The sequence below is a fragment of the Pteropus medius genome, unplaced genomic scaffold, assembly GCF_902729225.1.
Source record: "Pteropus medius unplaced genomic scaffold, Ma_sr-lr_union100, whole genome shotgun sequence".
Classification (NCBI taxonomy): domain Eukaryota; kingdom Metazoa; phylum Chordata; class Mammalia; order Chiroptera; family Pteropodidae; genus Pteropus; species Pteropus medius.
This window is the reverse complement of record NW_024352786.1, coordinates 1,525,556-1,534,784: the sequence shown is the minus strand read 5'-3', so window position 1 is coordinate 1,534,784 and position 9,229 is coordinate 1,525,556. Positions and strand designations below refer to the sequence as shown.

General features: G+C 33.0%; 2 pseudogenes; both read left to right on the top strand.

The window, feature by feature from the left end:
• The first annotated feature begins 1,564 nt into the window (after nt 1–1,564).
• On the top strand, nt 1,565–1,683 carry LOC120591403 (uncharacterized; annotated as a pseudogene).
• A 3,993-nt stretch (nt 1,684–5,676) lies between these two features.
• Nucleotides 5,677–5,794, top strand: LOC120591299 (uncharacterized; annotated as a pseudogene).
• Nucleotides 5,795–9,229: the final 3,435 nt, after the last annotated feature.

The window sequence follows — 9,229 nt, the reverse complement described above, 5'->3', positions numbered from 1 at the left end:
TGGACCTGTAATGTGTAGGAGTTCATCATGACTCAAAGTGAATACAAAGAAAGCATGTGATGTCTAGAACTGAGTAAGCAGGGACACTTACAGCTCTGAGAGGACACGCCTTCTGTTGAGAACGAGAACTTGCTTCATGAGCAGAAAGGAAGCAATGATGTTCTAAGAAATGTGAATGATCAAAGAGCTCTATCAAAATCTTCGCTGCTCATGTAACTTCCCAGTATTATCTAACCACCTACAACAAAAACTAAAATAGATAAAATAGAGAGAAAGAGAAAGGGCAACACATAGTTCATTTTTATTTAGTCCTTTCTTTCTCACAAGGAAGATCAAGGAAAGAGCATGCCTATCAGAGGTGAAATAAAAACAGTTGAATCAATTTTGTACAATGTTCTTGGTAAGAAGGAAATACGTATATCTGCACAAGCTATGAAATCAAAACTTGTGTAATTTCGATGATGCCACCTGTGAGTTAAATGCTCTCATTTTTGCTTTTTAAACTGGCACTATACAATATAAAGATGAATGGTAACAAATCTAATAATTTAAAATTTTAATTTTATTTGCTTAGAATAACATTAACATATTGATAATGTTAAAATATGACAAATAACAGGTACTATGACTAGTCCAGGAAAAGAGCATAGAAAAAATGAGAGAGCTATATATATATTTGAGTACATGTAATGGTACTTTTTCTGCTTTTAGAATAAGGAGACCCACATTTTCTTTTTGCAAGGTGCCCTGAAAATAATGAAACCAGCTCTTCCTGCAACTTCACAAAACTGGCTCCTTCGGGTAAATCATGTCTTTGATCAAATTCCCTGATTCAGCTTCTTTGAGAAGCCACTCCTCACCACCAGTCTAAATCAGTTGCTGAGTATTCCCTCTCAAACCATCCTATCTCGGTACTCTGCGTACAATTATACGTGGATATTTGTCTGTATATTTCTAGCTGTCTGTCTGTATCCTCCCTTGTGGGAAAAGAACTTTGGCTTTCTTGATCCCCACTTTTTGGAGCCATAAATAGTGGCTCACACTTATTAGGCATTCACTAAGTATTACTGGAATGAGTGAATGAATAGCTATAATGATTACTACAGTACCCTATTTGAAATAAACCTTTCTGAAGTTACAATGTAAAAAAGTATATAGTGCTTTCACTATTTAAAACTTTTAGAAGGGAAAAAATCAATTTTGAACCATAGAGAACTACAGATTAATTTGGAAGTGAGTAACATCTAATTTTCAGCTTATTTTATATAGTATGGTTATAAAAATAATGGTGTTGCAATAATATTTTTCTGTTTTCAGTCAGTTACATAATTTAAAAGAAGCTTTCATTTCCAAATAAATTTTTGTTTAAATGTTCCCTATGAATGACCAGCTAGAAGTTTCAGGTAAAAACTAAGAGCATCATGCTTTTTATTTTATTTTTAAATAAATTCCTCATAAAACATCTAGAATAGGGAAGGCCAGTGCACTTCATCTTGTGTGTTATGTTGCTAGGTGGGAAACAGTTGTCTGAAATATTACGTTTAAAATGACAACAATTTTTTTTGTCTATTGCCATGCCACCCTGAACTTCCCTGATCTTGTCTGATCTCGAAAGCTAAGCAGGGTCGGGCCTGGTTAGTACTTGGATGGGAGACCACCTAGGAAGACCAGGTGCTGTAGGCATTAAAATTTTTTTTTTTTTTTGCTTTACTCTCTAGAATAGACTACCTCGGCTCCTTTATGACACCTCCATAGATGCAGAAGTGGGGAAGGGGAGCACGGGTGCCATGTACCTGATGCCATGAGTATCCTCATGCCTCATCCAAATGGGCATGGTATAAAGCTAAAAAAAGATCTGTTTCTCTGGTCTAGAATTAAGTGTACATTTTTGTGCTACCAAGGCAACAATTTTGCCTTAGGCAACACTGAAAATAACTGTAAATGATAACAAGAAATCAAAATTCTACAGAACATGAACCTCTGTGATTTGTTATGAAATAGAATTTCTGTAGAGACAAAAATATAGCTATACCTAGTTATTATAAATACTAAATTATGTTTTCATCTTTAATAAGTTGGAGTATAACTTTTTGGAGGGAGATGATAAGTTGACATATTTGGGCTATTTGATATATGAAGGGAAAAGGTAAATATATATGTAGTATATATTATAAAAAGAATCTGATTTTCTTTGGAATAAAGGATTAGAATGTACTCTGGCAAAAGTCTTTGCAAAATACTTCCAGCTGCCAGTACCTGTAAGAAATTTTTTACCATATCTAATCTTACTGTCTACACCAAAGATAGATAAAGTGGCATTTCATTTTTCTATTTATCACTGAGTACTCCATGACACCTGTTTGAGAATGATTACACAAGTTTACATATCTCAGGTACTTCAAAGGGATATTTATGGTAAAATAATGTATTCTAAGTAAATAAGATGTCATAGATAACTCTATAAAATGATGTGTGGGAATACTACCAAAAACTCTACATAAGTAAATCTGACAATACAGATAAAATGAAACAATTCCTCAAAAAGCAAAACTGGTCCAATACTCTAATGTCAATTAATATATTCCATTATATTAATAACTAAAGAAGAAAAATCACATAACCAGATCAATTGGTGCAGAGTAAGCATTTTGTAAAACTTAATACCTATTTTTGATTAAAAAAAAAAAATCTCAGGAAACTGGAATAGAGGGAAAATTTCTCCCCTAAGATTTGGGAGAAGGCAAGAATTTCTTCTCTCACCACTGTTATTCAACATAGTGCCAAAAGTTCTAGCCAGTGCAAAAAGAGTCAAGAAAAAGAAATAAAAGGCATAAAGATCATAAAAGATCTATCCATATTTGCAGATGACATGAAAATCCCAAGGACTCAAAAACAAAAACAAACTCTTAAAACTGAAGAGCAAGTTAGACAGGGTCATAGGAAATAAGATTAATATATAAAAATTAACTGTATTTCTATATACAAGCAATGGATACATGAAAATCAAAATAAAAAATATCCATTTACAATTGCTCAAAAAGAATGAAATACTTAGTTAGGTGTAGACTTAACAAAACTTGAAAAGGCCTTGAATGCTAAACTACAAAATGCTGAAGGAAAGAAATCAAAGACAATCTAAATAAACAGAGATATACCCTGTTCATGGATTGGAAGAATTAATATATTAAAGATGTCAAATTTCCAAATTGATATAGAAGTTTAATACAATTTTGTTTTTAAATTTCAGCAAACTTTTTCATAGATATAAAAAGTTCTAAAATTTATATACAAAGTCAAAGGAATCAGACTAGGTCAAATAATTTTGAAACAGAAAAATAGAGTGGGAGGAATCAGTCTACTTGATTTCGAGAGTTATTATCTAGCTACAATAATCAAGACTGTGTGGTACTGGTAGAAGGATAGACACATAGATCAATGGAATCAAATCGAGAACCCAGAATAGACTCATACTAGTAAAACTACAGTTGGCACAATAATGGCCCCCTACAAGTATATCCAATCCTCAGAACTGTGATTATGTTAGGTAAAATGCTAAAAAGGGACTTTATAAGTGTGATTAAATTAAATTAAGGCTCTTGAGAGGGGGAGATTATCCTGGATTATCTAAGTGAGAACAATGTAATTCCAGGGGTCTTTATAAGTGGAAGAGAGAGGCAGAAAAGTTAAAGTCAGAAAGCGACTGAGGATGCTATATTGCTAGCTTTGAAGATGGAGGAGGGCCATGAGTCAATGAACCCAGGTTCCCTCTAGAAACTAGAAAAGGGAAGAAAGAGTTTCCTTTATCACCTCCAAAAAGAATGCAGCCCTGGTAATAACCTTGATTTAGCCCAGTGAGATCCATTTTGTATTTCAGACCTCTGGAACTGTAAGATGATAATTTTGTACTGTTTAAGCCACTAAATTTGTGATGAATTTTTACAGCAGCAGTAGAATACAGTGCCCAACTCATTCTTGACAAAGATTCAAAAGCAATTCAATGGATATAGGATAGTCTTTTCAACAAATGGTGGTAGAGGAATTGGACATCTATTTTTAAAAAATTGAACCTTAACCTAAAACTCACAACTTATTCAAAAATTAACTCAAAATAGATTGTGTATTTAAATGTAAGATGTAAAAGCATAAAACTGTAAGAAAGTCCAGGAGAAAATCTTTGGGAAATAAAGGTTGGGGTAAATTACTTATGCATGAGGCCATTTTATATATATACATATATAAAAATTGATTTTATTGTATATTTATATGTCAAAAATCTGTGTATATATATCTATATATCTATATCTATTGATGTAGATATATTGATATAGACATATGTCAATGATTTGGAAATATCTCATAATTCCATTAAGAAATGTCATGATTATTTGAATTTACTAGTCATGATAATATATCATAACTAACATTTTTGCTTATAATATATATATCAAATTCCTATTTCTAAACTTTTTTGAGAAAAATTTAAAAAATAAGAGTTTCTCTCACAGAGTTAAATTTGGAGGAAATATATCTTTTCCTTCTGAAGAAAAACTACTAAACATTATATTCTTCATTTCCTTCAAGGGGCTGCTACCAGGCACTTTCAGGTTCCTAGTTAAATGGTGTTTGAAATAAAAGGCAATCACTCCCATGTCATAAGGCACTTTCTAAGTCAATGCACAGTGTTAGTTTGTTCCACTGTTCTCCACCAGCTCAGGACTATTTTCATTGCAAAGATAGACAGTGGGTTCATTCTAAGCCAACAGATAAGAATACTGGAAAGAATTAGAAGTCTTAAAATTTAGTTAGGTATAGAAAATTATAGCTCTTTCTTGAATCAATAAGTAGAGACTTTCTTTTCGCATTGTTTATGATGAAAAAATGGCATTTTTTTTCAAGATATAAAGTATTAGTCTTTGCCGAAGAAATTTTGCTACTGATTTCTCCCATTTACATGTGTTAAGATGTTGAAATAAAATGGCTTTTAAAGTAGTGTGGGGCAGATTATTGTAATCTTTTCAAGGGCTTCCACATTTCAACATAACTCTCCCCTCCCCCACCAAAAAAGTACATTAGAATTTGGAAGGTGATGCTTATTTTGAAGAAAACCTGTCCAGGATATTCTGATGGTCTGCTCTTGGTTGAAGAAATAATTACTTAATTCACTTCCAGTTCTCAATTTTAAAAAATTAAAAAAATCTTCTGATCACTTAGCACACAGGTCACCAAATTTCCTGGTGTACATCCAAATTTCTTGGGCCTGCAGATCTTTGGGCTCCATGCCCAGAGATTTTGGTTCTCTTGGGGAATCTGCATTTCACAAAGCTTCCCCTATCCCAGATGGTTTTGGTGCAGCTAGTCTAAGTGGTGCAATTTGATAACTACCAATCACTAGACGGTGGTTTCGAAACCTGAAAGGTCATCAGAAGTATCCAGAGTATTTTTTAAAATACAAATTATTTATCCCCATAATTAAGTTCTGTTAACCTGGTTGGTTGCAGAGTATAATGTATGGCTAGCACCTCTATTTTTCATAAGTTCTTCACATCATTTTAATGTGTAACCAAGTGAGGAACCACTGCTTAGGGAACACTAGTGAAGTTCACAATGTTGTCAGTTCAGTTCTGTTATATCCTCTATGTTCTCTTTACAATAAATTTACTTGAAGAATATTTACCAGTCTATGGCCATGCTACCCTGAACAAGCCTAATCCCATCTGATCTCAGAAGCTAAGCAGGATCAGGCCTGGTTAGTACTTGGATGGAGACCACCTAGGAAGAACAGGTGCTGTAGGTGTAAAAAATAAATAAATAAACAAACAAATAAATAATAATAATAATAATAATAATAAATATTTACCAAGTACAAAAAATGTACCAGGCACAGAGCTAGTAGGATACAGAGATATAATGACATAGTGTGGCTCCTGAGATGTTTATAGTGTAAACTCTCAAATGAAACAATTACAAGAGAGTGATAGTAATAGAGATATTTGCAAGCTGCTAACTACAGTGACCTTCTGTGTTCAAAGATTTATCAGAACATATGAACAACGTAACTGAATCTATTTGGAAAAATACATCCTCCTTGACAAGAGTGAGAAAAACAGGGAACACTTATTGACTTTCTAACATATGTTCTTAATTATGCTGGCTGCTTTTTCCTACTTCCTCTCATGTAACCCCTGCAACATATCTTGAAAAGGATTCTATCACCATCCCTCTTTTACCAAAGAGGAAACTGCAGATCAGAGTGATTTGACCAAGGCTTTTTATCCAGAAAATGTCTTCTAACCAGCATCTAAACTTGAATCCATCTGACTCAAAGCCCATGCACTTTCCTCTCCACCTAGCTAATGTTTACAGGGGGATGATAATCTAGTGTGTGCTGTACATAGGTCTTTTGTTCTTGCTTTCCTACACCTGGATTACTGATAGTACATGGAAGCCGATTGCCCTTGCCTCTAAGAGGAAATACATAAACATTTGGAATATACACTATTTTAAAATATTCTAAATAAAAATTTAGGGATAGAAAGATGCTGAACCTTTTGCTTACAGTGAGATTTGGGGCATATCTATGAATTAAATCATGTTTTTCCTAGCCCTGAATTATTTCCCGTCTTTATATATTTTACTCTCTATTTCCTTCCTCATAGGAGTAACTCATAAAAATTAAGTGTGTAATTAGAACAAGCAAATACAAATATATATATACACACACACATACATATACTGTGTACATATATGTGCATATATATGACATGTGTGCGACATGTGTGTATGTAATGTGCGTGCATATGTTTATATACATATATAAAACACTATATACACACATGTCATAATTGAGGGATTTACCTCATTCTCTCTTTAATTTGCAGTCCTAGACACACAGGGATATAGCAATGAAAAAGATAGACACGATCCCTTTCCTCGGATGTCTTGCAGTCTGGAAAATAATAAAGAGATAAAGTAATAATAAATAAAAGAAAGTATAAATGTATACACATGTAAGTGAACAAAATATGAATGCAAGATTTAGTAGTGAAAAGAAACCTTTCTCTTCTCTAATTTTTACAGAAGTTGTTACCTTGGTGATGGGTGCCACGGTTATTGATCAATTCTGGTTATAAAATAAAACACTCGACTCTGGTTGTAAAACAAACACAATGTATTTCATGTCTTCTGAAAGTTAGTCAGAAAGTAAATAGTCCCCCCAAAGTCTAAATAAGATACTGATTCATCTGAAAGCAACATGAATTCAATATCCTCAGCATGAGAAATATCCACAATCATAGAAAAAAATTCTATCCCCTGGGTCTGTCTCAAGAAACTATAATCTATTAATGAAGAGTTAATAACAAATTTAATTCTCTTACTGACAAAGTATTTGTTTTCACTTGCAGCATGGCAGGAACTTTGCTAATTTTTGTTATTTTTCTTATAACAATGTACAAAGTTTTGTTAAATTAGTTTGATACTTTAAAGAAAGAACCTGGAGTAAAAATTGCCTAACATGAAAAAAATTTTCTCATAGCAGAATTTCAAGCTAGAAGAAAAAGTTATTCAGCAAGTATTTTTCTTATTACTCTTCCTTCTCTAAAATCTAGAAAGTGTTAGTATGAGAGAGATGTGTGTGGGGGAGAAGAGGAGAGAGAGAAGATCCAATATTGTACGTCTTGTGTAAAATAGTCCCAAATGATCTTATTTTGTGTATTGTATGTATCAGAGTGGGGTACACTGCCACATAATGTAAAAAAACAAAAAAAACAAACAAACAAAAAACTTGCATATAAACAACTAGCAACTATCCAAGTTTTATACCAACCAAAACAACAAATAGATCTTAAAGACAGAGGAAGAAAAAAAAGAAAAAAAAAGAGGAGAGGGGAAAGGAAGCGAGGGAGGGGAAGAGAGTGAAAAATAAAGTCTAACCACCGCTGACACTCATGGTCACCTTAGCTGACTACAGTCAAAGCTGACCAGTTGGAGTGAGATGAAACCAACTTCCTCAGAAGCGTCACCTGAAGCTGAAACACCAAGCCTTTTCAATGTCTTTCTCTCTACATGTGACAACTCATCCCAACTTTACACTGAAAAGTAATAAGTATCTCTTTTATGACCTCTCTTTATTATCGCTATACAAAAACTTTTCTTAGTTTCTTCTGTTTAAAGTCAAAACAGAAGCAAATTTGACAAGATAGAACCTCAAAAAAAATTAGACAGGAGAACTGAGGAGCTGGTAGTGTTACGCACATTATCCTTGAGGTCTCAGAGGAAATTTTTATAGCCCCATAGAGTCTTTTCATTTACATGATATTCAACAAAGAAAAAAGTTATTGTTTTATATTAATTATGATGTAGAAAAATTTGAATTATAGAAAAATAAAACTGTGACTTTATGCTCATCTAAAATTTGGGGCCATGTCTTCACATATAACTCTCAACTGTGAAGTGAGTTTTGAGTATCCTGGCTTAATTGACATAAAGAAAAGATATAAACTGGGAGGCAGAGATGATCAATAAAATAACAAGAGAGACATACTTGGTTCTAGGTGACCACTTGCCAAAGTCACAAATATATATGACCAGTAAAGTCAGAATCCATGCACAGAAAGATATGAAATTTGTTGGAGTGAATTTTGAAAAATGGTTAGCCAAATTCCCAGATGCAAACTCTGCATTAGATCAGCTACCTGATCTTATTCAACACCTTGTTTGGGTAGACTAGTAGTAGAGCTGGAATTAGAGCATGAATTCGTGGACACCCAGCCAAGGCATGCTTCTACCACCTCATGCTGCAGTGCCCAAATTTGATTTTGAGGAGTTTCTAAATTCTTGAGTATAATTAACAAATAAAAATTGCATATATTTAAGGTGTATGACTTGATGTTTTGATATACATATAATTGTAAAATAATGGCCATAATCGAGCTAATTAACATATCTATCTCTTCATATAGTGAAATGGGGAGATGTTGGTGAAGGTCTACAATGTTAGGCAAGAATGAGTTCTGGAAGACAAATGTACAAAAGTGAAAATATAGTTAATATTGTATTGTATACTTAAAATTTGCTAAGAAGATAAATCTTAAATGTCCCGACCACAAAAAAAAAGGTTTTAATGTTTCATATATAAATATTTAAGTATATATTTAAATATATATGTTGCCGTTATTATTAAAATCCAAGTTTATTTGAAACCATTACTAAATTTTTAAGTAGCTTTTAT